Source organism: Lemur catta, chromosome 10 (genome assembly GCF_020740605.2).
Source record: "Lemur catta isolate mLemCat1 chromosome 10, mLemCat1.pri, whole genome shotgun sequence".
NCBI lineage: Eukaryota > Metazoa > Chordata > Mammalia > Primates > Lemuridae > Lemur > Lemur catta.
In genome coordinates this window covers 6476722-6502607 of record NC_059137.1, presented here as the reverse complement: position 1 = coordinate 6502607, position 25886 = coordinate 6476722, and the positions used below count along the sequence as shown (strand labels likewise).

The window sequence follows — 25886 nt, the reverse complement described above, 5'->3', positions numbered from 1 at the left end:
CGACAACACAGTGTTGTTTCCTGCCGGTGGTTGGGTCTCTGGATCGAAAAGCACCCTGTTTCCAAGCCTGTCTTCAGAGAAAGGCCCCCAGATGGAGTTGCCAGATAGAATACAAGACACCTGGTTAAATGTTAACTTCAGATACACAGTTTATAAGTTTTCATTCTAAGTATTTGCGGGGGACATGCTAAACTAAAATGTCATTCATTGTTTAATAGAAATGCAAGTTTCACTGGGTGTCCTGGATCTTGACTCCTTAAACCCAGAGCAGCAGCATGGATAGTTAGGACGCAGACGGGAGAAGCCAGGGCCCCCGCAGGGAGGGGCCTAAAACCACCCTGCTGTGTGGCTTTGGGAATGTCTCCTCCTCCTCTGAATTCCAGTGTCACTGTCTCTGGATGGAGGTCACTCACTCTGGAGGTTCCCACCCCTGGCAGGGCCAGGTCACCGTGGGGCACCCCAGAGAACCCTCGGAGCCTCTGATGGTGGGGGAGGCCCAGTCTGCCTTCCAGTTGCTGTGCTCTAAAGCCTGACTGAGCAGGAACCGAACTGATGTGCGGCGAGTGCTGCTCCTGGTTGAGCTGTAGACAATTGACATTTTTATAGGTCAAAATGGCTGAATATCATCACTTTCATACAGTTCAGCCTAAAACTTTTGCACGTAAAGAACAAATGGGGTTTCTGCAACATGTCTGCCTTTTGGGGCAGAATGGAGTAAATGCAGGTTTGAATGCTGACTCGGTCTCTTCCCAGCCAGGAGACCTTGGGCAAGTCACTGCCCCTTTCTGAGCCTCAGCTTTTCCTCCCCTGGAAAAGGGATATGATGGCAGCGAGGAATCCACGAAGGCCCCATGCCCAGTGGGGAAGCGAGCTCAGTAAACAACCAGCCTCATCACTGTCCCTGTTTCTCTCTGTAAAGCCTGCCTGTCTCCTAGAGGTGGCTCCCCCCTCACCCTTCAGCAGGCACAGGTTTCCAGGGTACCCACATCTGCAGAGCTGGCCTGGAGACCAACCACACCCTCTGTGGCTCCCTCCCTCCCCTCTTCTCCCCTACCCCAGCGTCTCCACCCCTGCACCTCCAGAGGTTGCCCAGGAAGGCTGCGCTGACCTTTCCCCTTTGCTGGGCACCACAAGGCCTGGCTTCCATGCCTCCCACCTGTTTCCCATGATGGCCTGGGGAGTGGAGCCACCTCCAGTGGGCCCCTGCTGTCACCCATCATCAGCCCTGGCTAGACAGCTCTGAGCCCAGCAGGGGGGCAGGGAGGGCGGTACTTGGAGCATTGTCTCTGAGCAGAGGTGGCCTGTAGGGTTCTCTGTCCTACACTTGCGTGACTATCCCTCTTTCTAGCTGTGTGAGTCTACCTGAGCTTCTGCTTTCTGACCTGTACAAGGGGACAGTTAGTGGCCTCCTCACGGAGTTGGTGGGGCCAGTCTGTCTGGTAGTGCCTCCCAGGTGCACAGCACTGGTGGCCACCGTGAGACCCATCTCTGGAGCCGTCTCGTGCAAGCCCCACGTCTTCTGGACGGGGAATCCAGACCCTGGGAAGGCCAGGACTCTGCTCTGGGGGCCAGGCGCCGTGGCAGCAGAATCTGAGCAGGAAGGAGGGAGACTGAGACGGCCCAGAGTCACGGGGTTGGGGTGTGGGGTTGGGGTGTGGGGTGCGGTTTGCAGCAGGGGAGGGAGGACTCGCTGCTGCATCCAAGCAGCCCCCACACCAGGCCGCCTGAAGGCAGCCCCTGCACACTGTGAAGCCGGAGAGCCTCTCCCCTCCTGGCCCCCTCCCCCCTCCTCATTCCCCTCTTCTTTCCACGCTTCCTCTCCACCCCCCACCCCAGCCCCTGACCTTGAAGCCATCCTGGGCCACCTCCTCTGGTTGGAGAGCAGGCAGAGCCCCACTGGCACAGGGTGTTCATGTGTGCGTGTGCATGTGTATGCGCGTGCATGTGTATGCGCCAGTGTGCACTCGGACAAATGTGCCTCTGCGTGTGCACACAACATGCATTTTGTGTGCATGTGTGTGCACACGTGCACGTGTGCATTGTGCAGCGCGCATGTGCACGTGCGTGCGCCCGTGTGCACACGTGTGGGGGTGCGGCTGAGCTCGGCCTGCAGGCGGGAGGAGGGGGCGCCGGGCGGGCAGGGATTTAAAGCCGCTTTCGGCTGCCGGCGTGAGCGCTGCTGATAAACAGCCCGGAGCCGAGCCGCGCCGCCGGGCGGGGGGCTGCGTGGCACAGCTCCTGGCAGGCGCGCAAAGAGCTGTCCCCGGCCCGCCGCCGCTCCGTCAGCCCACGGGGAGGGCGGGCGGGGGAGGGAGGGGAAAGTGTTTGCTTCAGCCCTTAATCACGGAATTTGAAATCCCAGCGAGTCGGTGCCATTTATTTTCAGGGGCTGTCAAGGCTGGTTTCAGCATTTAAAAGAAAGGAGGATAAAAACCATTTGCATTTCTCCCCCCCTCTGCCGCCGCGCACTCGGCGGCTCAGGGCTCGCCTCGCTCGCTCCCCGTGCTCCCGAGCCGGGCGGGAGGGGAGGGGTAGGGGCTCGGCGGTGGGGCTGCCCCGGCCAGGGGCAAGGTGTGCGGCCGTTGTGGGGTGGGGGCCAAGTCTGCTCAAAGGGGCTCTGGGTGGCAAGGGAGGGAGACTCGCGGGCTGCTGGGGCCATCCTTGGGGCTCTGCCCGCGGGGCCCCAAGCTTTTACCCCAGAAAGCATCCCTGGTCCCCAAATTTGCTCCAGCCCCAGGGGACCCCACCAGCCCTTCCTAGATTCCCCAGTGGAAGTCTAGGATGTTGGGGCTTCGAAGGGAGCTTGGGCACTCCTGGGTCAACCCCCTCCCTCTGCAGATGGGGAAACCGGGGCCTGGACACCGAGAAGGATGTGGCCAAGGTCACACAATGGCAGAACCAGGACAAGGAAGGAGGCTAACTACGTGCTCAGCACATGCTCAATGCCAAGCACTGTGTGGGTGCCAAGGACAAGGGTCTCTGGACAGTGCTGGACGCTGAGCCCCGCTAGACCACAAGGCCTTTGCGATCAGAGGGACCAGGGTTCGAATGCCAGCTGTGACGCTTTCCAGCAGGTGCGCTTGGCCACTGTACCCTCTCTGACCTTCAGATGGAGCTCGAGGCACCTCCTGAGGGCGTGTGCTACAAGGACCAAATCAATGTGTGCCTTGTGCTCAGCACATGGGGGGCGTCAGTCACCGGACCGTCCTGTGTCCACTGTGCCACTCACCTGCTTTTCTTGCCTGTTGTCTCTGTTGCTTCTCGGGGGTGATGTGGCCAGAGTAGCCTGTCCCTGGCAAGGCTCTGTGGCTGAGGCACAGACCCCCGGGCAAGGCTGAATCTCCCCCAGGACCCTCTCTGAGGCTCAGTTCCATCACTGGTAAAATGATGGAACTCATAGAATTATTGTCGGGGTCCGATGAGTTAACACAAGTGGAGTCAGTGGCACAGAGGGCACCATGCACTTGGAGGTACCCCCCAGCCATGGCGATTCTTGTTTGTCATGACGTGTGCCCAGTGTCCTGCTCTCTGGGTCCCAGGCTTCTCCAGGTGGGACTGCAGTTTGGCTCGAACATCTCTTGGGCCTAACTTAGGGGTGTCACACAGGCACCGTGCAGTGCCCGGGCTGGGGAAGATGGCAGGAAAGTGAGCAGGACGGGAGAGAACCCAGGCCCTTGTGACCAGCCTCCTAGTTTTGCCTAAAGTGACGCTGGGATTTGTTTTAACTGTGCCTTATTCATCTTTGTATCTCGGCCTCTAGCACAGTGTGATATGTATATTTCTGCTTTCATTATTATTTTAATTGACACGTAACAATTGTACGTATTTATGGGGTACAGTATGTATGATATTGGGACACGTATATAACATGTAATGGTCAAGTCATTGTATATGACTTGACAGGGTAATTAGCATATTCAAGGTTGAGATTTTTCTGGCCATACAAACACGAAAACTTCTTTGTCTAAGTCAGTCCATACTTTTATTTCCTGTTTGGCAATTTATTCAACCTCATTCTTTTTCATGGCTGCATACTATTCCATTGTGTGACTGTACCTGCATGTGGCCATCCAATCCCTGATGGATGGGCATGTAAGTTGTGTCCAGTTTTGCCCTCTGACCTCAGGGCAGCAGAGGTCAGGTTGGCCTGCTACAGTGGGTATCAGGATGTGCACAACAGGTGCAGGGAAGAGGCAGGCGGCGGTGGGAGGCTCCGTCCCCTCTCACAGGGAAAGGCAGGTGAGGGCCCTGAAGAGCCGGGCTGGGTGAGGGAAATGGCCTCAGGGAAGGCAGCACCCTGGGGACCCAGCCCTCATCCCTGCAGGGAAGGAAGCCCCTACCTGGCCACCGGGGGCCCGGAGATGTTGAGGCCTCTGGGAACAGGGCCCAGGACTACGCCCCTGGCTCCAGCCTCCCCTCGCCGGGAGGGTGAGTGAGGTCTCTGTTCCAAAGGTGGAGGGCGGGTCAGCAGCAAGCCTCTTCTTCCCCTTCCTCCTCCTCCTCCTCCCCAGACTGCCTCCGTGAGCCTGGGGACACCTGAAGCTCATGTCCACAGAGCAGCCTAAGTCAGCAGCACAGAGCGGGCGGCCGCCCAGAGCTCTGCGGCAAGGCAGGCCTTTGTCCTTGATTTTATTGTTTGTGCATCTGAGGGACCGTTCACAGCGTGGCTGCTGGCGTCAGGTGTCCCTGCGTTCAGTTACAGCTCCGTCAATCCAAGCTCCAACTCCTCGGAGCCTCAGTTTCCCAACCTGTAAAATAGGGATAATAATGGCGCCTCCCTCACAGACGGTCGTGAGGACTCGGCAATGGAGTCCACACACAGCCTTCGGCAAGTTTCCAGAAACAACACGAGGTCTCAGCGAAGGCTCACTATCTTTATTTTTATCATTATTCCTAATAATGGCGTTTTTAAAATTCTGGAGAAAAAAGACCTCCCGAGTTGAGTGTCAAAACCAAGAAAACGTCTGTGGTGCAGTGTGTGTGTGTGTGTGTGTCTGTAGTGGGGGGCTGTGTACAGTGTGTATCGGGGTGTCCTTCTCACACTGTCCTTTGCAAGTGGCCTCTGCCCCCTGCCTGGCACTCTCTCCCATCATCTGGGACCCCCTAGTCTGTGTCCCTCACTGTCACACCCGTCTTCCCACCCTTCAGTGACCTGGGTGGCTGGGAAGAGCAGAGACCACCCCATCCTCTGGCCACTTCCCCATCTGGCCTCCCCCAGCCTCCTTGAGTGCAGGTCTGAGTGGGGCCACAGTGTCCAGGGTTTCGGTTCTAGGCCTGTCACCCCTTGCTGCGGGAAGTGGCTTTAACCTCCCTGGGCCTCAGTTTCTCCCCTTGTGAAATGAGGACAGTATTGAAGGTCATAGATTGTTTAAGACCTTGCCTCAGCCCTGTTGAAACAAGAAACAAGCAGAAAATGTGCAGCCCCCCGGAGGTGCTGGGCTCAGGAAGAGATTCTGGAGGGGGGTGGTCAGCGGAGACTCCGCACTGCTCCTGGGATGAGCAGGCCTCCTCCCCTTCTCCCCTTCTCCTCCAAGAGCAGCTGGCTTTACTTACATTAACCTTCTGCCCTCCCTCGCCCCATGTGGCTCTGGCAGAACCTGGACTCGCAGGTGGGAGGGCAGGGCAGGGCTGAGCTGAAAGGTGGGCTGCAGGCTCCCCAGGGACAGGCTCTTCCAGCGCCCCCAGCTGACTCGGGACATCAGCACCACTGATATGTGTGTGCTCTCCATGTGGGCCATCCTAAGCCAAGCGACTTCTCACCCTGGCCTCTGAGAGAAAAGACAGACTAGGGCTGAGACCTGGCACGTGTGCGGACCATTTGGGTTGTCCTGAGTCTGCTCATAGATCTTGTCTATAACACTACGTAATGAACAAGTCTCTCCCCCTCTCGCAGCCTCAGTTTTCTGATCTATAATATGGGGCTATAGTGAGTTGTCAGTGAGCTAAGGGTGTGAAGCTGCCAATGTGAGCCTCACAGGGCAAACCTTCAACAGTGTTAACTCTTGTAGTTGAGGGTTGGTTGTACCCAGCAATCTCCTGCCCCCATGAACATCCTTCCATGCCCGCTGACATTAGGTGTGGCCCTGTGACTTGCTCTGGCCAATGGAATGGGAGCAGAGATGCCCAGCAGAAGCTCTAAAAGCTAAGCTGTGGTTTCACCAGCCACCCGGCTCTTGTCTCTCTCGTTGGCACGTTCCAGACACAAGCCGCACCTTCAGCTTGGATTCCAGAGTGAAGATGGGAAGTGAAGCTGAGTAGTGCGGCAGACTGTCACCAACATTAACCCTGGATACAAATAAACCTTAGCTATGCTGACCCACTGATGCTTAGGGGATGTTTGTTACGCAGCATAACCTCGCAAAAGCTGACCAACACAGAAATTGGTACCTAGAAGTAATGGGCTACAACAGATATGTAGCCTCAGCTCTAGGGGCAGGTAACAGGTGACCAGCAAATAGTTATTGAAGGCAGGAAAGATGGTGACCCATGTTATACAGTGGGCAACATTTGGTAAGACTATTGCCTACAAGAACTTCCAAAGCTGATACTATTCTGCACTTGTGGCTTTGGTTGAAGAGCCTGGGAAACAGAACATGTCTCTCATGTCTTCGTTGCTGGGGACGGAATTGTGTCCCCCTCCAAAAATGTATATGTTGAAGCCCTAACCTCCAGTACTTCAGAATGTGGCTGTACGTGGAGCCCAGGTCTTTAAAGTGGTAATTAAGTTTAAATGAGGTCATCAGGGGGGCCCTAATCCAATATGATTGGTGTCCTTATAAGAAGAAATTTGGGCCAGGTGTGATGGCTCACGCCTGTAATCCTAGCACTCTGGGAGGCCGAGGCAGGAGGATCTCTTGAGCCCAAGAGTTTGAGACCAGCCTGGGCAATATCGTGAGACCCCCCATCTACAAAAAAATAAGTCTATTAGCCAGGTGTGGTGTGCACACCTATAGTCCCAGCCACTCGGGAGGCTGAGGCAGGAGGATCGTGCTTGACCCCAGGAGTTTGAGGCTGCAGTGAGCTATGATAACACCACTGCACTCTACAAGGGGTGATAGAGCGAGACCCTGTCTCCAAAAAAAAACAAAAAAAAAAAAAAAGAAGAAGAAGAAGAAGAAGAAGAGGAAGAAATTTGGCCATAGGCGTGTTCGGAGGAAAGGCGACGTGAGGCCATCCGCCAGCTGAGGAGAGAGGCCTGGAACAGCTCCTTCTCTCGCAGCCTCAGAAGGAACCGACCTGCTGACACTTTGATCTTGGATTTCTAGCCTCTAAAACTGTGAAACAATAAACTTAAGCCCCCCAGTCTGTGGTAGCATGCCCTAGCAAACCAATCCACTGCCTGTCACAGGCCCTACAGACAGAGATGCGCTCTGAGGGAATTAGCCTGTTTGCAAGCAAGGATGAAAGAGAAAGAGAAAACCCAGAAATTCCTAATTTGCAGGGTTGAAAAATGCAACTGTTTCTCCTCTCTGTCCAGTGAAAGAGAAACCATGTGACTGCCCAGGGCCAGAAGGCCGCAGAGCCCGTGGGAGGATGCAGAGGACCGTCAGGAGCAGGGCCACCTGTCCCGCAGGAAGCTGAGCTCGGTCCTGTGCCCCGAGCTGGGAGAAGGGCTGGGGTGGCCCGTGGGAAGCTGAGCTTGGGCACAAACGCCTTATCTCCGTGTTGGGAAAAGGTGCGATCCGATCCCCCACCCTGACAACCCAGTGGGATTGTCGAGAACCCAGGGCCGTTTCTGGAAGATCCTGCTCTTTGCATAGCAAGTGGGTAAAGCAGACACAGCCCCTGCCCCTCTGGCAGTCAGTCGCTTCTGCAAAATTCAAGTGCCAAATGACATTTTAGTAAAACTTCTGACATATTTGCGCTTGGAACACAAGATATGATCTTGGAGCAGATAAGAGTGTTAAATTTATCTTTGTCTGTGTCCCCAGAAATGTATTGTTTGTGAAGTCTGATTGTGAATTTTAAACTTTCTGTAGACTCTTCAAAGTGGGTACTCCACAAATAGTCAACAAGGAATATCCGGCACTTAAGAAAAAAATAATAAAACTAAAAAATGCTGTGTGTGGTCGAGTCCAGTTAAGACTCAGGCTCAAGGTACAGATTATGCCGGGGCGTGGCCATCATGCTCTTTGTTGAAACCTCGGGAGAGCTCAGAGAGAAGGGTCTGGGAAAAAGCTGGGTGTGTCTTTAGCATAAGGAGCAGGGTGGACAGTGACGTTCTGAAGAGGGTTGCGCTGCCAGCTGCCCTGAAAGAGGCCGTGACTGTTGGCAACTTCAAAGCCCTCTGGGCCCCAGTGGGCAGAAAGCAGCCCAAGGAAGACGCTCAGCCCCAAGGAGGGGCCCCTTCTCCAGGGTCCTCATCCCAGGTGGCCAAGGAGATGAAAAAGGAAGGTCTCCCAGGGGCCGGGGCCGGGACCAGCTCTGAGAGGGCACAGTGGGCCTGATGAGTTTTCGTTCACCCAGGGTCGGTGGTCCTCGCTGTATCCACCACTCAGAATTGCGGTGGCCCTGTACCCGCGACTGGCCTCCGCTCCTCCCCTTCCCAACAGGGAGTGTTTGCGGGGCAGCCTTCCCACCCCACCATGTGTTGAGTGTGTGTATCCGCTCGCTGGGGCTGCCGTAACACAATCTGCGTGGCTTAAATAACAGAAATCTATTTTCTCACAGTTCTGGAGGCCAGAAGTCCACGATCACAGTGTCAGCAGGGTGGGTTTTTTCTGAGGCCTCTCTCCTTGGCTTGCAGACGGCGGCCTTCTCGCTGGGTCTTCACGTGGTCGTCCCTCTGTGGCGATCTTAGTCTCCAAATACAGGGCTTCAACATACGAATTTTGGGAGGCCCCAACTCAGCCATTAACAGTGTGTGAGACCAGAAAACTCCCTCCCACCACCGGCACCGCTTCCAGGTCTGCTGTCAGGAGAAGCTTCGGCTGGAGTCACTCGCCTGGCTGCGTTAGCTGGTAGCCAGGCTGGCAGGTGCACAAAAGCTCGCTTCACGTGCGTGGCACGTTGATGCTCCTCCACAGGCCTCTGTCTGTCCAGGTGGCCCTCTTGGGCTTCCTCACAGCATGGCGGGTTTTTCACAGTGGCTCGTTTCCAGGAGGAAGCACTTCAAGCAAGGAGAAAGCAGGTGCCTCCAATCTCTGCAGCCTCAGCCCCAGAAGTCACACAGCATCGCTTCTGCTGCGTCTGGCTGTTGAAAGCCAGGCCTGAGGCCAGCCCAGGTGCAATGGAAAACACCCCATGTTTCCATTCGAGGAATGGCAGTCTGCAGCCATCTCCAACCCACCTCAACCGCGCAAGAGAGCATCCGAATATTTGCTACCAAGACAGAGGGGGAACAGTAGTAGATTGGTCATTGTTCCCAACAATTCACTGTCCTCCCAGTGAGAGGATTACCCACGCTTGTCCCATCTCCACAGGCCTCAGGGGGTGCAGTGCACGTCCCCTCCCCTCACCAGGCTTGGCACGTGAATTGCTTTAGCCAGTGAACCAGGAGCAGAAGTCACAGCAGGACATCCAGAGGAGACACTTCAAGAGCCATCACGTGGGCTGGCCGGCCCGCCTGTGCTTTCCCCGTGAAGAGAACAGTGTTTTCCGAGGGGGCGGTGGGGGGGAGACAAGCTCCCCTGTTCCATACAGTACAAATCCAGTTGGTAAGACTTGTATCCATCCTGAGACCTTTATATTTTTACAACATCTCTCCATTTTCAAATATTGAAAGCCCCTAAATTCACTTGTTTTTCTGGAAGTAACACCTAGCAAGTTTGGTATCTCAAGGCACCACCCAGTCTTCCTTACTCCACAAGAATTCACTAAGGGCAGAGAACCTGGGAGGTCACCCCACCGTCATGTCCGAGCATGCAGTGAGCACCCTGTGTAGTTGGCTCTCTGCAGGTGTGTGTAGACCCTCTGCCAAGTCCTGACCTCAGGACTCCTCCTGGCTCTCACCCAGGAACACTGTGGCTCAGAGAGGTTAAGTGACTTGCCAAGGTCACTCAGCTAGTAAGCTCCAGGGCCAGGATCGGAACCCACTTGGCTATCTTGCTTCAGAATTCTCGAAGACTCTCCTGCCTCTCGCCCTGTAAGTGGGCTATAGATACTTGTCAAGTGGATGAATAAACCTCCCAGAGGTTCCTTTGGAAACCTGAAAGGTTTTGCATGCGGTGACAGAGGTGTCCCAATCTCGAGGGCTGACTAAAATTCACAGAAACTGGGGGCAGGGTAGGATACACCAACTGGGGTCCACTCCTCTCCTTCCTCTGCCCTCAGAGGAGCCTTTGGTGTTTGTATGCAGAATGTGGAGAATGTGTAAAAACAGTAGTGACGTTGACATTTGTGGAGAGATGGCAATGCCCAGCCACTGTTAACAACTATCCTCAGAGCCTTCCATAAACTCACTCGTTTAATCTTCCAGGGATGTAATAAGGTTACCAACCATCATTATTCCCATTTCACTGATGAGATAACTGAGGCAGGGAATGGGTTAAGTCCATGTCTATCAAATTCTCTGTGATGAAGGAACTTTTTTTTTTTTTTGGTAGCGACAGCGTCTCCTTATGTTACCCAGGCTGGACCCAAACCCCTGGGCTCAAGCGATCCTCCCGCCTCAGCCCCCCGAGTAGCTGGGATTATGGGCTCATGCACCACCACACCTGGTGCAGGAACTTTTAGACAAAATTTTCCAATCTGTCAGGAATATTTTTATAATATACACAGTCACAAAGGGATATAGGCTGTGTCAAATTGCTATGAAAGTAGCTAAATGCTTATTCTCAGTTTTATATTATCTTGTCATGTCCACAAACAGTGCCTGAACCAGCACCCATGTGCAGAGCACGCTTTGGGTAGCGCGGGGTCAAATGACTGCCAGAGGCCACACGGCAGATGAGCGCTGGGGCCGGGATTCGGACCCAGCCTGGGCTGTGGACCACTCACTACACCCAGAGGAGACACAGGGAAGGGTTTGGCCACTGAATATATTATATAACGAATACCCGAGGAAGAAGGGAGAGGACAGCGGGGGACAGAAAAGGCCCACAGACTGGTTTCAGGACTGTTCAGGGGGTTTGGGCACGTGGGAAAATCCAGGGCTTCTACTGAGATAACTGGAGCAAGGACACAAGCTGGCAAGAGCAACGCATGTGGGTTGTGGACTAGACCCCTTCGTGGTTCTCTGGGAGTCACAAGTACATTCAAAAATTCATTTAAATGACCTGTGACTGCTGGTTGTCAAGTCCCTTGGGGCAGAGACTGGGCCATGTGGAACCCCGCCTTTTATTTGGGCTACAGGGGCATTAACTTAGGTGTCTGCACCTCTCTTTCCACTCCCAAAGGTTTTAAAACACCACTAAATTGTTACCTCCTGAGGCTTCAATGAATAAACAGATAAACGATCAGATGCAAAGTTGTCCTTACATGCCATTGTGTGCAAGGCTCAAAGCAAATGCTAGAGAGGAGGGAACCAACACCTCCAAACACCAGAAGTGGCCCTCTCTGGGGGATGGATGAGAGAGGTTGTATTATCTTCATGGGGCCTAGCTGTTTTTTCTACAATAAGCAGGTATTAATTTTACAATAAGAATGAGATTACTTTGGCAGAAACAAGCAGTCCAGGCCCTACATTCAGCAGTCGGGCTGGAGAAACGACGCTTGGCTCGTGGAGGGCAAGGATGCTGGTGCACAGAAGGTGCCCAGGCAATGCTTTCGGTTAGATGTCGTCATGCACCGGGTGGGAAAGGAAGAACCGGCCTTGCCTAGAAGGGTTCCTTTCCTTTATTTGTCTCTTTATCTATTGTCCCTGTGGTGCTGCTGTCCCTGGTCTGGAAGCTCGCTGTGGGCAAGGCCAGGCTGCTTCCCCCTGCTGACCCTGGGTCTCTGATGGCCACAGTTGGCTCCCGTGTGCACGGCAGAGTCAGCTTCTGCCCGGATGGTTGTCTCCTCCCAGCTCTCTGAGTGTCTGGTCTGTTCCGTTCCCAGGGGGACGAGGGACAGGGAAAGCAGACAGCACAGCCTCAGGACCTGCAGAGGACGGACAGCACAGAGGTGCCTGTTTCCTGTCCCTCTGGGTGTCCGTGGCCTGCCCCCACCCTCCGACTTACTTCCCGTCACCAGCTGGTCCCTGGCCACAGCTCCAGCCCTGCTCTCCTCCTCTGGCTGCCTCAGCTTCAGCTCAAGGTCAAGGAACAAACAGATAAACCCTTTCCCTGGAGCCAGCCACGGAGAGGACGCCTCCAGCTAGAATCCAGTTCTGAGTCAGGGCCAGAGCTCGCTCTTTCCTGCGAATGTGAAGACAGGAAGGAAATTTTTGCGGCCATAAAATCAGTAAAAATGTTTTGTAGGCAGAGAGAGGCCAAGCAGTTGGCTTTGGTTTAAGACACACGTAGCAAATAAAAATGGTCAGGTTTGGGGATGGAGGGTCTGAGGGTAAACTGTAATATTCACGCAGCTATAACAGTATCGTTTCGCCTGAGGGCCAGCCAGGTGGGGGGCATGGTACGGAGAACATGCAACTGCCCCCGGCTCACTAGGACAGGAGGACGCGGGCGCCCAAGTGGAGTCAGTGTAGGGGGACCAGGCATTGCAGACTCAGGACTTTCCTAGGCTTCTGGCCATGATGGTCTAGTGGCTGGAGCCAGGACCGTGGCTTTGGAGACGCAGCGTGGACAGCAATGAACTTGATGGATCTTGTATCTGAGCCCAGAGAAGTCAGCACTGGCCAGCTTGGGAAGGGTCATATGGGCCGTGACAGGGACTTAGGACTTCACCCAGAGGGCAGTGGGGAGCATGAGAGGTTGAAGTGGGGACAGAGTGGTCCAGCCTGTATTTTAGGAAGCCCCCCTGACTGCGCAGTGTATGCGCCTTGCGGAGAGAAGGCTGCCGCAGGATCCACGTCCCGCACGCGCAGGGGGGAGTCGCAGATTCGAGGTATGCAGGAGGCAGAATGGGCGGGTCCAGGTGACTGACTGGATATGGAGGGACACAGGGGAGGAGGCCCACACCCAGGGTCCCCGAGAGGATCAAGGGCGCACAAGGCATTAGGGCGAGGATACATACTTCTTATCTCTTCAGTATGTTTTGAGCTTTGGCCAAGCACCGTGGGCAGGACACCAAGAAGGATGAGGTGCAGCCCTGGCCCAGGCCGCTGGAAGTCACGCACTGAAGGGAGACCCGCGAGGGTGCAAGTGCGGGGCTCTGACCGTGGGCACATGAAAAACGCAAAGGACTCGGGCCAGCGGGGCCTATTTGGGAGGGTGGGTGGTAAATGGCGGAGGACTAGGACCAGGACTTGGCTGCTGTATGGCCCCTTCCTCTCCCGCCATGCCCGTGCCTGGTTCTGTGCGGGGTGGGCGGTCCCAGCCTCACGGCCTGGCCCTGCTGCCCACTCCGGCCTCCGAGTCAGCCTCTCTGGAGCTGCAGTGAGCCGCCCTCTCTGGAGCTACAGCCAGAGATGCCCTGATGTTCCCTAAGGCCTCAGTCCCTTGTCCCCTGCCTCCTGTTCACCGTGGGGAATCCCCTCCCTCCCACAAGTAACCCACGGGCCTGGCCTCGTCTTCCCGCCCTGCTCAGCTTTTCCTCCTCGAAGCCTTTCCCAGGGCCCTGAGGCTGCGGGAGCCACCACGGCGCTGAGGAAACAGTCTGCGGGTGGATGTGGGGGGGTGGCTGGACGGGGGACAAATCAATGGATGGCTGGAAGAGGGGGACAACTGAGGATCTAGATGGACAGATGCACGGATGGAAGAGCAGACGGGTGGACCGGGCAGGTGGGGCGGGGGGGCAGCCTGGGCCGAGGGATGGGCGGGCGGTGGAGGCGATGCTGGCCGGGCGGACAGGGAAGGGAGCCAGGCTGGCTCAGGCTCTCAGAGGCCTGCGGGAGGCCGATGGCACCCAGGGCAGAGGTGGAGGGATCTTCTGGCGCGTCTCTCCCTGCAGCTTCCTCAGGGCTCTCTCCTCCCCACACTGGGCAGAACCGAGCCCCAGGCACTGGCACCCGAAAACTTCTTCCATGTTACCCCTTCCCCATAACTCTTCACCCTGTGGGCGGCTTTTTGCCAACTGGCCTGATTATTGGTAACGACCTGGACTTGGGGATGGGAAGTTGAGGTCTTCTCTGTACATCCTCTCTTGCCTCCTCCTCCCCCTCCTCCCCCTCTTCCTTCTCATCCCGTGTCCTTCCAGCAAAGCCCAGGATACCCAGATGGGCTGGGCGAGCTGAAGGCACACCCTAGCTGGGACCAGCTCCCGAGCCAGGCTGCCCTCAGCTCCAGCAGGCCCCACCGCCCGCCCCACCGCCCGGCAGCTCCGATTTTCAGCTCGGGTTTGATCGGCTGCCAGGATCTCCCAAATGTCAGCTGCAGCGTTAGCATCTTTAAGAGAGCGCCCGAGGCGATCTTTAAGCTGGGAGGCTGGGGCCCATGCTGATGAGAGGAGCTGCTCGGAGCTGACAGCTCTGCCTCCTGCCTCCCCCGCCGGCTCTGGACTCTTTGGGCCTGGACAGCAGCAGCAGTCATTGTTAAGCCTGGCTGCACAGGGCCTTGCCAGGAGTTGCAGTCAGTCCCCACAGCGGCTCCCCACCAGGGAGCCCCAGGAGGACAGGGAGGGCCTGTCCTGTCATCCTGTGTCCAGCACAGGGCGTGACCCAGAGGAGGATGGATAAATAGCTGTTAATTGAATGAACGCAGGAACCACCAAAGCACCTGAAAGGGGCGAATGCTGACAGGGCGCTTTCTCCCCTTCCCTCACCTTGATGGGGAGATGCTCAGGGTGTGGGGACGTGGGCAAAGATGTCCCAGATGCAGCATATGGAAGCTGTGTGACCATGGGAGAGTTGCTGGCCCTCTCTGAGCCTCAACTTTCTCATCAGTGAAAAGGGATAGCATGCCAGCCCTGTGGAGCTGTTGGGGGGATCCCGTGAGAAGCCATGGGAATACCTGGTACTGGGCCTGACACGTAGTAGCTACTGGGGGAGATCAGCCCCCTCCCCCCTTCTCACTGAGGAGAAATCTGAAGGACTGTCACCTTTTCTAAGGCCTCAATGTTTCCCTTCCAACCCTCAGAAGGACCCTCCTTTCCCAGTTGTCCAGTGTCACACAGCACTGGGAGGCCACCCAGTTCTGGCCCAGCCCAGTGCTTGTCCTGCTGGTGCTTGGCCCTGGAGCTGGGGGTCTTGGCCTGTACCGTGGCAGCCTCTGGTGCCCATGGCCTGCTCGCCTGTCCCCTGGTAACCCAAGTCCCTTTGCAGGGTGGTAGGCTCTGGGAGTGGGCTAGCGCTTTGGTCTTTGTTCACATCTTTGAGGCCTCCCTCTTGAGGCTGCAATCCCCAGGTAGAAAAGTAAACTGACTCAGGAAAGGAAAGAAGCAAAAGAACCCAGAGTCCAGTTCCCACCCAGTGGAGGGGAGCAGGGAAGAGGGGTGGCCTGAACCTCTGCCCCTGGAGCTGCAGCCTCGGTGGGACTGGTTGGAAGTCGTGAGCTGGACCGGAGGTGGGAGCTGTGCACTTCCTCGGAGCACACATCGGCAGCTCACGTAAACAGATGTTTCAGAATGGTTGTGGGATAAAAATAAAATGAATGGATGAATGGATGGTGGGTGGGTGGCAAGTGCACGGATGGAAACATGGCTGTCTGTGTAATAGCTGGATGGGTGATGGCTGGCTGGATGGGTGGATGGCTGGGCAGAGGGCGGATGGCTATATGGGTAGGTGGGTGAGTGAATGAATGCGTGCATGGCCAGGTGGAAAGGTGGATGGACGGATGGATGGATGAGTGGATGTATGTACAGATGGGAAGGTGGATGGGTGAATGGGATCATGGGTGGGTGGATGAGTGGCAAATGGATGTACAGAAGGGTGGATGAGTGGGTGGGAGGATGGGCGGGTAGGTGAGTAGGTAGGTGGAGGTAGCACTGGCACATAGCAAAAAGCACTCTGAATGGGGGTCAGAAAATCTTGCCTTTGCCCTAATTCTCCCCCTAATGCCTATGGGATGTGGAGTGAGTCAGCTGTCCTTCTTGGACCTCAGCTTCCTTATCTTGCTAAAGGGCAGTAGTCCCTGTCCCCAACTCCCCAGGGATCACTGTAAGATCCCTGGATTATGAGTGCCCCCAGGCACCATGGCCTCACCAACCCCACTGACCCAGCCCGCCTGGCCCGCGTGCCTGTCCTGTGATGAGTTTCCTCTTTCCTGTGTCCACAGGGCCTTTCCGTGCAGTTTCCGTAAACATTTTCTAATAGTGACTCGGCGAATTGTGCTCACAGCAAAATCCCACACGGGAAACATCCATGCCCCTGAACCTGGGCAAGCCTGGCTGGTGTGGGCTGGGGTTAAGAGGCCATCTATGAGGTCAAGAAGTAGATTCTGATGCCAGCTCTGGCACTCAGTGCTGTGGCAAGTCAGGGCACATCCCCGAGCCTCACCTTCCCCATCTGAAAACTGGAATAACAGCAGCACCCATCGCCCAGGGTGGCTAGGAGGCTCCACCATGAAATGCATGTGGGGTGCTCAGCCCAGTGCGGGGCCCAGGCCAGGCTCAGGGAGGCACAGCTGCCTTGCTGTCATCTCCACTCTGAACCAAACAACCTCCGCCTGTTGTGAAATGAGTGTCCCCTGTGTGCGGTATGAAAACCTGGGTGCATACGGGCTTCTCAGATGGGGAAGGTTTCAGCGAATCGGGAACCCTGAGGAACAGGCAGGCTCACCCGCCACCGCAGCCACTTCTTACGCCAGCTCTGTGTGGCTGCTCTGCAGACTGAGGACCACATGCACCTCGTCGGGGACAACCAGGGGCTGGTGCTTCCTGCTACCAGCTGGGTGGCCCTGGGCAAGCCATGCCACCTCCCTGAGTCTGGGTTTCCTCCCTGTAAAAGATGGGCCCAGAGTTACCTACATGCTTTGCGCTTGGCTTCCATATCCCCTTCCGGTTTGCTGCCTAGCAAGGAGGGTGAGGTCAGCACCCTTCCCAGCTGGAGCTACAAACACTGAGGCTACAGAGAGGTTCCGGGGCTGACACCTGTGCTGAGCTAGGGTAAAAGCAGAACGCCTGGCTGGGGAATAGGGGGGCTTTGCTCCAAACCTGTCCTGAGGACCCCGCTGGAGCCAATGGCCAGGCTCTGGAGCCCTCGTCAACCCATGACCCCTCCTCCTGCTGCTCCCTGCCAACGGGTCCTCGCGGTGGAGCCTTAAGAAACTGTCTATGACCCCCCACTCCCAGGGGACCCCCCCAACACTTGGCTGACCCAAGGGACACCCACAGAGTCCACGGGAGGTTAGGCAGCCCAAGTAACAGGGTTGTTGGATCTGGTGCCCCCTCAGACCTCAGTTTGGGAGAGGTGTCCACGTGGATAGGGTAGGGACAGAGGAGCCCCAGGGGCAGCAACAACGGAAGGTCCCAGCCCCCTCCAGCCCTGGGTTCCTTCCTCTCCTTCCCCAACTGCTACTGACTCTGGTTAAAATGGCACCTCCACCATCTGTCATCCCTCCCCCACCCGTGGGCACGGCTGTGACTCGGGGGCTGGCTTGTCTCATAAACAGGCGGCTGGCGGGTCCCCAGGGCCGAGCGGGTGACAGGCCTGGTGCTGGCACCGATGCCCAGCCAAAGGCTGGGGCTGGAGGGCCCTGAGGGCAGCGGAGCTGGGAAGGAGCCCACCGGTGGGCAGGCAGGACACCGGGTACCTTGAGGGTTCCGAGCCTTTGGGAGCCTCGGCAGTGTCCCGCCTCCCGGGCAGGTCCAGGCCCCTCTCCCAACTGTGCCCACCCCTACCCCAGCAGCTCCAGCTCCGGCTCTCTCACATGCTCCCGCCTTGCTTCTGCTGCTTAGAGAATTTCAAATCAATACCTGCGTGAGGGGCTCCATGGATCCTCCCTACTGTGGCTGCCTCCAGGCAGCATGCACCGTGCCATGAGGATCTTTGCTTTACAAGCAGGGAAACTGAGGCCAGGGAGCAGGGCAGCGGGAGGGCCAGGGTGGAGCAGGACTCACCTCCACCCCGTTGCCTCCTCCTAGTCCCGGTTGGAGGGGGAGGGGTGTCACAGGGGCCAAGTGCCGGAGCCCTGAAACTGTAAACAAGCTTCCCCATCTCAGTTTTCCCATCTGGGGAATGGGGGAGTCAAGACTGCTGGGGGGGTGGGCTCGTTCTAGGAGCCAGAGGGCACTTGAGGACCTGTCACTCTCTCACGGGCCCCACATCCCTCCACCAGGGAGGACTTGGGAGGGGAGCCCGGGAGGGGCTGGGGGCAGGCGCCAGAGGTGTCTGGGCAGGAATCTGCCAGGTCAGATCCCGCGGCCTTCCTTCCCCGCAGTTCCCGCTCGTCCCTCCCCGGCACGGCGCTGCCAGCTGCCCCTCCTCCCTCCCGCCTCCCCACCGCCGGCTCCGCCCCGCGAAGCCCCCAGACCCCAGCTGCGATGTTTTCACAGCTTTGACCAGCGGCTCAGCCTCCCCCGCTTCCCCCGCCTGCTCCCCCCACTCCTCCCCCCTCCTCCTCTCCATCTCCCCGCCCCCCCCGCACTCTCCTCCTACCTCCCTCCTCTCGCCTCCCCCCCGCCCCTCCCTGCCTCCCTCCTCTCTCCTCCCCTCCCTTCCTCCCTCCGCCCCCCTCCCTCCCTCTCCCTCCCTCCCGCTCTCGGGGGGAAGAAAGGTCACCGTGCAGCTGATTACTCAGAGCTCAGTTGCTGTAGCAACCGGCGGGGGAAGTGGGACAGGCTGGCTTTGAGGACGCGCGAGGTCGGCCGCGGGCGGCTGGAGCCGGCGCGGGCCTCTGCGCGCCGCGAGAGGGAGGCCGCCTGCAGCCCGGCTGCTCCGCCGCGGGCCGGGCTCCGGGGGCTCGGTTTTAATGACGAGTCTCCGCGCCCCTCTCGCGCCACCCGCGTCCGCCCACCTCCCTGGGGTCGGCCAGGGGAGGGTCGCCCCTCCCGATTTGGCGGCTTCTCTCTCTCCCCGTCTGTCTCTGTCTCTGTCTCTCCGTCTCTCTCCCCCGCCTCCCCGCCCCTGCCTGGGTTCTAGTGGCTTCCTTTTCTCCTCTCGCAGCGCCGGCAGGGACCAGCCCTTTCCCAGCGCCTGCACGCACGCACTTGCTCTCCCAGCCTAGGGAGCCCCGTGAAACCCTCAGCTCCCCTGCCCCGCCTCTGGCACTGGCCTGGGAGACCCCAGGCTTCCTCGACTCAGCCAGAGACAGGGGTGCGCAGGGGGACCGCTGTGTGCCCACCTCTGCCATCCAGGAGCCGCTGGGCCCCTTGGGAAGGCAACTCTCTGCTCAAAGAGGAAGGCAGAGCCAGCTACCAGAGAGGGGCAGCCATGCAGGCAGGGGAGGTGGGGCGCGTCCTTCTCCTGCCAGCAGCCCAGGGAGGGATGATCCCTGAGGTCTGGGGGCTTGGCAGTGGGGGGCACAGGCCCTGGAGCCGGTAGGCCTGGGCTCAAATCCCCGCCCCCGAGTGGGACCGTTCTTGGGGGCTGGTAGGAATGGAAAGTGGTTCAACCACTTTGGAAAACATTTGGCATCTTCTTAAAAACCTGAACATGCGTTTACCACAAGTCTGGCTGTTGCACTCCTAGCCATTTATCTCAGAGAAATGAAAACTCATGTTTACGCAAAGACCTGTACACGGATGTTCATAGCAGCTTTATTTGTAAAAGGCGAAAACTGTAAACAACCCGATGTCTGTAGGGCAACGGGAAACGGATCAACAGGTTGTGGTGTATCCACGGATGGATGGGCCACTCGGCAACCCGGAGAAATGAACCACGGCTACACACAGCGCCACACACAGCACCAGGCGGGATCCGCGACAGCGCAGTTGAGTGCCAGGAGCCGCAACAGAGATCACAGACCTGGGATTCTGTATCTGTAAAATTCCAAAAATGCAAACTAGTCTGTAATGACAGAAAGCAGCTCAGTGGTTGCCTGGGGACGTTGGGGTCCAGGAAGGACTACAGATTGGCTCCAGGAAATTGATGTTGGGGCCAGTGACAGGGTGGCGGTGGATGTGTTCACTGTCTTAATGGTAGTGGTGGTTCTAAGGGTGGATACATACGCCAAAACTCATCCAATTGTGCAACTTAAATATGTGCAGTTATTCGGTGTCCATTATACCTAAACAAATTGAAAAGGCAAATTCCTGCCCTACCACTCACTGGCTAAATGACCTTGGGTGGGTCACCTTACTTACTTCTCCAAACCTCATTTACAAAATGGAATAATGGTAGCACAACCTCATGGGTTGGTGCTTAGCAGTCCACAAGACAATGTTGGTAAATGGCTCCATTCAGGGCAATCTGTGGGTGCCCCATCTAAGGCAGAAGAGAATAGGAGCGTGGGACCTGTCTGTCCCTCGCTGGACTGCAAGATGTGCCCTGCTCTAGGTTGGCCCCACCACTCATTCATGCCGCCCGGTGAGAAGGGGAGTTCCTGCTCCATGCCAGAGCTGGCCACTTCCCGGACAAACAAGGGAGAAATAAGCCCTGTCTCCATCCTGAGTGACAGAGACACACCCTGACAATTACAACATGGAGAAGGGAGATCCGGGCATGTGCGAAGGCCCTGTAGCTGGTGGGAGAACCATATATCCCAGAATCCACAGGAAGGATCTTTGTGGGTGAAATGGAGGCAGCGAGCGAGACACAGACAGGCCTAGCATGGGACATCTTGGGGCCCTGCCGAGGAGTCAGTGTGAGGCAGGGGTGGGGGGTGGGACTTGTGAGGACTGCCCAGCCCTTGCCTGTGGTTTTCACATGGCCTGGCACAGAGCTCAGTGACTGGGGTCCGGGTTGCGTCCTATTTCCTTGCATTGCTACACCCTGGTATAATTTTCAGGCTCTGAGTAGCTTTCCTGGCCTGTGTGCTCCTGGGGGCAGCCCCTGCAGCCCCTCCCCTCTGGGCCTCCGTACCTAGCACAGAGCAGGCACCCAAGAAATACCTAAGAAGGCAAACTGATCCTAGCTCTCTGGGAGGCCGAGGTGGGCGGATCGTTTGAGCTCAGGAGTTCGAGACCCGCCTGAGCAAGAGCGAGACCCCGTCTCTACTAAAAAATAAAAAGAAATTATATGGACAACTAAAAATATATGTATATAAGAAAAATTAGCCGGGCATGGTGGCACATGCCTGTAGTCCCAGCTACTCGGGAGGCTGAGGCAGTAGGATCGCTTGAGCCCAGGAGTTTGAGGTTGCTGTGACCTAGGCTGACGCCACAGCACTCACTCTAGCCCGGGCAACACAGCGAGACTCTGTCTCAAAAAAAAAAAGATAAAAAAAAAAGAAGGCAAACTGAGGCCCCAAAGCTCTGCTCTCACAGGCTTCACCGTCCGGTCGGAAGACAAAGAGACAACTGCTTCTGCAGTGGACAGGTGTGGACCCCAGGAGTTCTTCAAAGGTGTTAAGGCTGCCAGGCCGCCTTCAGCAGTTTCTAAGGCCTCTCTCAAGTTCACAGCAAGCACGGGCGATTTTCTAGGCTTCCTGAGCCGCGCTCGGTTCTGCCCCTCGCTCGTGAACAGCTTTGCCCAGCCAGGTGTTCACCCTTTGCTCACAAGGCCCAGAAAAGGAGGGGTCTAAAGCCCCCAGGCCCAGCTGCCCTTCCTGCCTCACAGACAATCCCACCCCTGCCCAGATCTCCAAGGTGGGACGGGGTTGACCTAAGACAGTCCCATCGGGGCCAGGCCAGGAGGGGTTTGGCCAGCCCCCACCTCATGCCAGAGTGGGCACAGGCCCGGGCCAGGCATGCAGCGGAACGTGCCACAGCCTGCGATTCCTTTCCAGCCACTGAGGCTGGTGCCAGAGCGTCCCCGGTTTGTGCCAGGGAGGAGAATAAAGCACTAAGCTGAGACCCGGCAGTTTGCTGGGAAGGAGGGCTCTGGCCTCAGAGTGGTGCCTGCCTTCGTGACCCCGTTCAAAGTTCTCTTCACCAGCAGGGTGGAGGCGCACCAGCCCGCCACGCCTGCTCCCGCCACGCCTGCTCCCGCCCCCGGAGCTGTGAGAGGTCAGCCAGGCCGGGAGGGAGCCAGAGGCCACAGCCCCGACACCACTGAGTCTCCTGGGCTCTCCCACGACATGGCTGAACGGGCCAACCCCCCTGGCCAGCCCGAAGCCTGTGGTTTCAGAAAGAAGTTTAATGAAAAAAATCTCACCAGATACCAGTTGCCTTGTCCTCAGAGGCTGACCCCGATGCCTCCATGCGCTGTGACATGGCCATGTCACTGCCCCTCTCTGAACCTCTTCTTCTGAAAACTGCCTGGCATCGCACTAACGTGAAGGTACTTTCACGTGGCTGATTTCACAAATATTATTATTAAGATGTCCATTTCACAGAGAAAGAACTGAGGCCACAGAGTCCAGGTGAAGGGTCCAAAGCCAGCCAGGTGGTGACTGTGGCATGTGCAGCCAGAGGCCTGGACTAGGTCCCAGGTTCCCATTCCAGCTGCGGTGTGACTGAGTGGCCTTGGGCAAGGCCCACCCCTGCAGGGCCTCAGTCTTGTCCTCTGCTGACGGGGGATAAGGGCACAGCTCCCAGCAGGGCGTGCGGAGTACACGGTGGTGCCCTTCCGGTCCCTCCAGCTGGCTTCTCACTTTGTGCTGGGCTGTGTAGAGGAGGAATTATTAATACATTTGCTGTGACAACTGTCACTATTCAATAGTGTCTCAAGTCCCAGGACTGAGGGTCCAGCCCCCACAGGAGCTGGGGCTCCTCCCCTCTCCCCCTCACAGGAGGTCTGAGCGGGGCTTGTTTCACCCCTTCTCCCAGGAATCCCCCACCTGTCCCTGCAGCCTCCTTCCAGACCCCACAACTCGTCCCTGAGCACCTACTGTGTGGCGGGCATGGTGAGGCACTGCAGGGGAGGACAGGGCCAGCGTGGGCAGGGCTGTGACAGGGTCACTCGGTCTGTGGGAGCCTGGACGAGGCCTCTGCCCAGCCTGTTGTCAAGGAGAGGGGGCAGAAAAGGCTTCTAGATTCAGTCTTACCTGAGCCCCAAAGCTCAAGTAGGGGTCAGCCAGGCGGAGGCCATGGGGACACTTCTGGCAGAGGGCTCCCCGCAGGTGCGAAGGCTGGGAGTGAAGGTAAAACAGGGCTAATTCATGGAAGGAAGGAAAGTGTTCAGTCCGAGGTGGGGAGCAGTGGGAAGCAGCACTAAGGGGTGGGTTGGGCCCTTCTAGGACTGCAGGAATGTTAGTGTCAACATCCCCCAGTAGGGTAATGGGGAGCCATGGCAGGTTTTAGACAGGGGAGTGGTACATTCAGAAACACCTTCCAGAAAGATCTCTGGCTGTCTTGAGGAGAAGGGATTGCAGGGGCAGAGGCAGAAGCAGGGGCACCTTCAGGTGGCTGCTGCAAACGTCCAGGTGAGAAGGTGGGCTGGATGGGTGGCAGGCGGTGGGGGGAGGCGCACAAACTGAAAGGGGTAGATTTGACTGGACAAGGGGGCAAAGGAGAGAGGGATGGAGGGCAGGCCGTGGGGTGGATAGTGGGGCCATCCCTGAGTCAGACCACAGAGGAGAAGAGGACAGGGCCCCCCGCAGCCCTGGTTCCCGCGGCTCATCCGGGTGGTCACAGTGCGGTCCTAACTCTGGATCTGCCCTCCCGAGGCCCCAAGGGGCTTTCCTAGATGGAAACCCAGGGGTCTCTGGCAGGCCTGGGGGCAGTGCCAAGGCGTGGGGCCACCTACAGCCAAGGAGAGAGCCTCCGCCTGCACACTCCGCTTCCCGGATGAGTCACCCCACTGCCTGGCTCCACTCTGCCTGGGGCCAGGTTCTTGCTCCTCAGGTTTCCTCCTCTCTGAGAGAGACAAACGCAGATGGACCGATGGACAGTCCGGCTGCCCACGCAGAGGCCTCAGACAGCTGAGCAAACAGCACGCAGCCTTCACTGCTCACAGAAGAATGGGGGGTGGGTGAGAGCCCCCAGGTCCTGGGGTCTGGCCACTGGCCCCCTCTCGCCAACCCCATGCCCTCAGCACCGCCTCTCTTCCTTGGCTCCAAGTGCTGAAAAGTGAAGCTCCCCAAACCTGGGGTCCTCTATGACCCCTCACCCCTGCCCTGTCTTGAACAAGTCCTGTTGGCTCTGCCACCAAATCTGTCCCCTCTCCCTCCCCACAGCCACCCCCAAGTACAGCCACCCAAGGCTTTCTGCGTCCATCCCCCGTCCTCCTGGGGCAGCCCCAGGGAAACCTAGGAGCCTTTAAAGGGTGTCAGCTCTGGGGGATGTCAGTTCTTGGGCCATGTGGACTGGGCGGGGACTCCTGCTTAGAAGAAAGAGGAGGCCAGAGAGGTTGCTCCTCTGACCAAGGTCACACTGAGAGTCGGGCAGAAGAGAGGCAGGGCTTCTGGTCTCTGCCATCCAGTGGGACCCAGATCAGTGGGCAGTGGAGAGATGCGCAGGGAAGGAGGGAAGGAGGGGGGTGGAGCTGCATGGTCTGGGGTCGGGATAAGTCAGCCACTAGCACCTTGGAGAAAATGGATGCTTCATTCATTCATTCATTCATTCATCAAACAATTATTCATGGAGGGCCTGTTGTGGGCCAGGCTGGGTACTAAGGGTTTGAAGGTAAGAAGGACGTTGTCCTGAAGTTCAGGAGTGCGGGAGCCTGCCCTGCCCACAGGCAGCAAAGCCCAGGGGCCAGAAGGTAGGTACAGCTTGAGCGACTGGGTGGAATTCCAGGCTTGGCCGGGACAAGCTCCCCTGCAGGTGCTCGCTGTGTCACTGGACAAGACACCTCCATGTTTCTGTATTTTCGCTTGTTCATCCATGAAGTGGGGATAGGAACAGTCCCTGGCACTGGTGAGGGTCATTGTGCACCTGGCATGGGGCCTGGCACAGGGAAGTGCTGGCAGCAAGGAGCTGGGACGGCTGCGTTGTCAACAAAGTGCACAACTTCCAGGTGAGTGTCGCTGTGGCAGTGGGGAAGGCTATCCGAAGGCGGGAGAGCATCCGGAGAGGGCAGGGATCAGGGAGGGAGGTTGGGGGGACACCTGAGCAGGGTGTCGGGGGCTCTACTGGAGTCCTTCATGCCAACAGAACTGGGGGGAAGTTCAGCCTCTTCCCCTGTCCCGCAAAGGCCACTGGGAAATCCCCAAAAGGACTTGAGGGAGCTGGTGGCAGCCCTGCTGGGACCCCCAGAGCCTCAGATGGGCAGATGGGGAGACCACTGTCAGAGCCCCTACTACTGTCCTCTGATGGACTTCCCCTGGCAGGTGGGCCTCACTCTCTCCTGTTTCCCACCTCCTGAGGAAAGCGGTGACCCCCGGGCCACCCAGCTGAACCACTGAGGCCGGACACGGAAAGGGAAGGTCCTCTGCGTTCCGCAGCCGGGGGTCCTGTTGCCTAAAAACCCCCATCCCACCCTGCATTCATTCACCAGGGGACGGAACAGTGTGGGGGCTGAAGTCAGGCAAACAGGGTTCAAAACCCAGTTGAGCCGTCTACAAGCTGCGAACCCCTCCACCTCCCTGTGCCTCCACTTTCTCATCTGTAGATTGGGAAGAGTGATCAGACCTACTTTGTGGGGCCGGGATGAGGATCAACAGATGCGTGCCTGGCAGAAAGAGTCCAGCCCAGCGTACCAGCACGTAGCAATTGTTCAATAAACGGCAGCCCCTGTGGAGGCCTTGCGCAAGCGAGAGAGAGGAGGCTTGTGTTTGGAGCCTAAGGCTCTATTCACCTTCTGACCAATGATGTGTGTGCCACCTCCCCTCATGACTGGGTGCCCTTGTCCCCTGCCCTCCCCCTGCCCCCCTGCTGGGCCCAGGGCCCCTTTCCTGTGTCCAGGAAGCCTGCTCTGGCAATGTCCTGGCCACACCTTGGCCTCTCACAGTCTTTGAGCTTGGAAAACCTCAGAGAATGTGGAGTCCAGCCCCTCCCCAGTGACCCCCACCCTCCGGGTGTGGAGCTGGGGCTCAGAGGTACAGGCA

At 57.4% G+C, this 25886-nt stretch overlaps 1 long non-coding RNA gene across 1 annotated transcript; it reads right to left on the bottom strand.

Annotated features, from left to right (window-relative positions):
* Positions 1 to 19608: 19608 nt before the first annotated feature.
* Positions 19609 to 25642, bottom strand: LOC123646367. The gene is made up of 4 exons (XR_006737881.1): positions 23645 to 25642; positions 22944 to 23050; positions 22112 to 22561; positions 19609 to 19836 (listed from the first exon to the last, which is right to left on the bottom strand). It is a non-coding gene; the product is annotated as an uncharacterized LOC123646367 (long non-coding RNA).
* Positions 25643 to 25886: the final 244 nt, after the last annotated feature.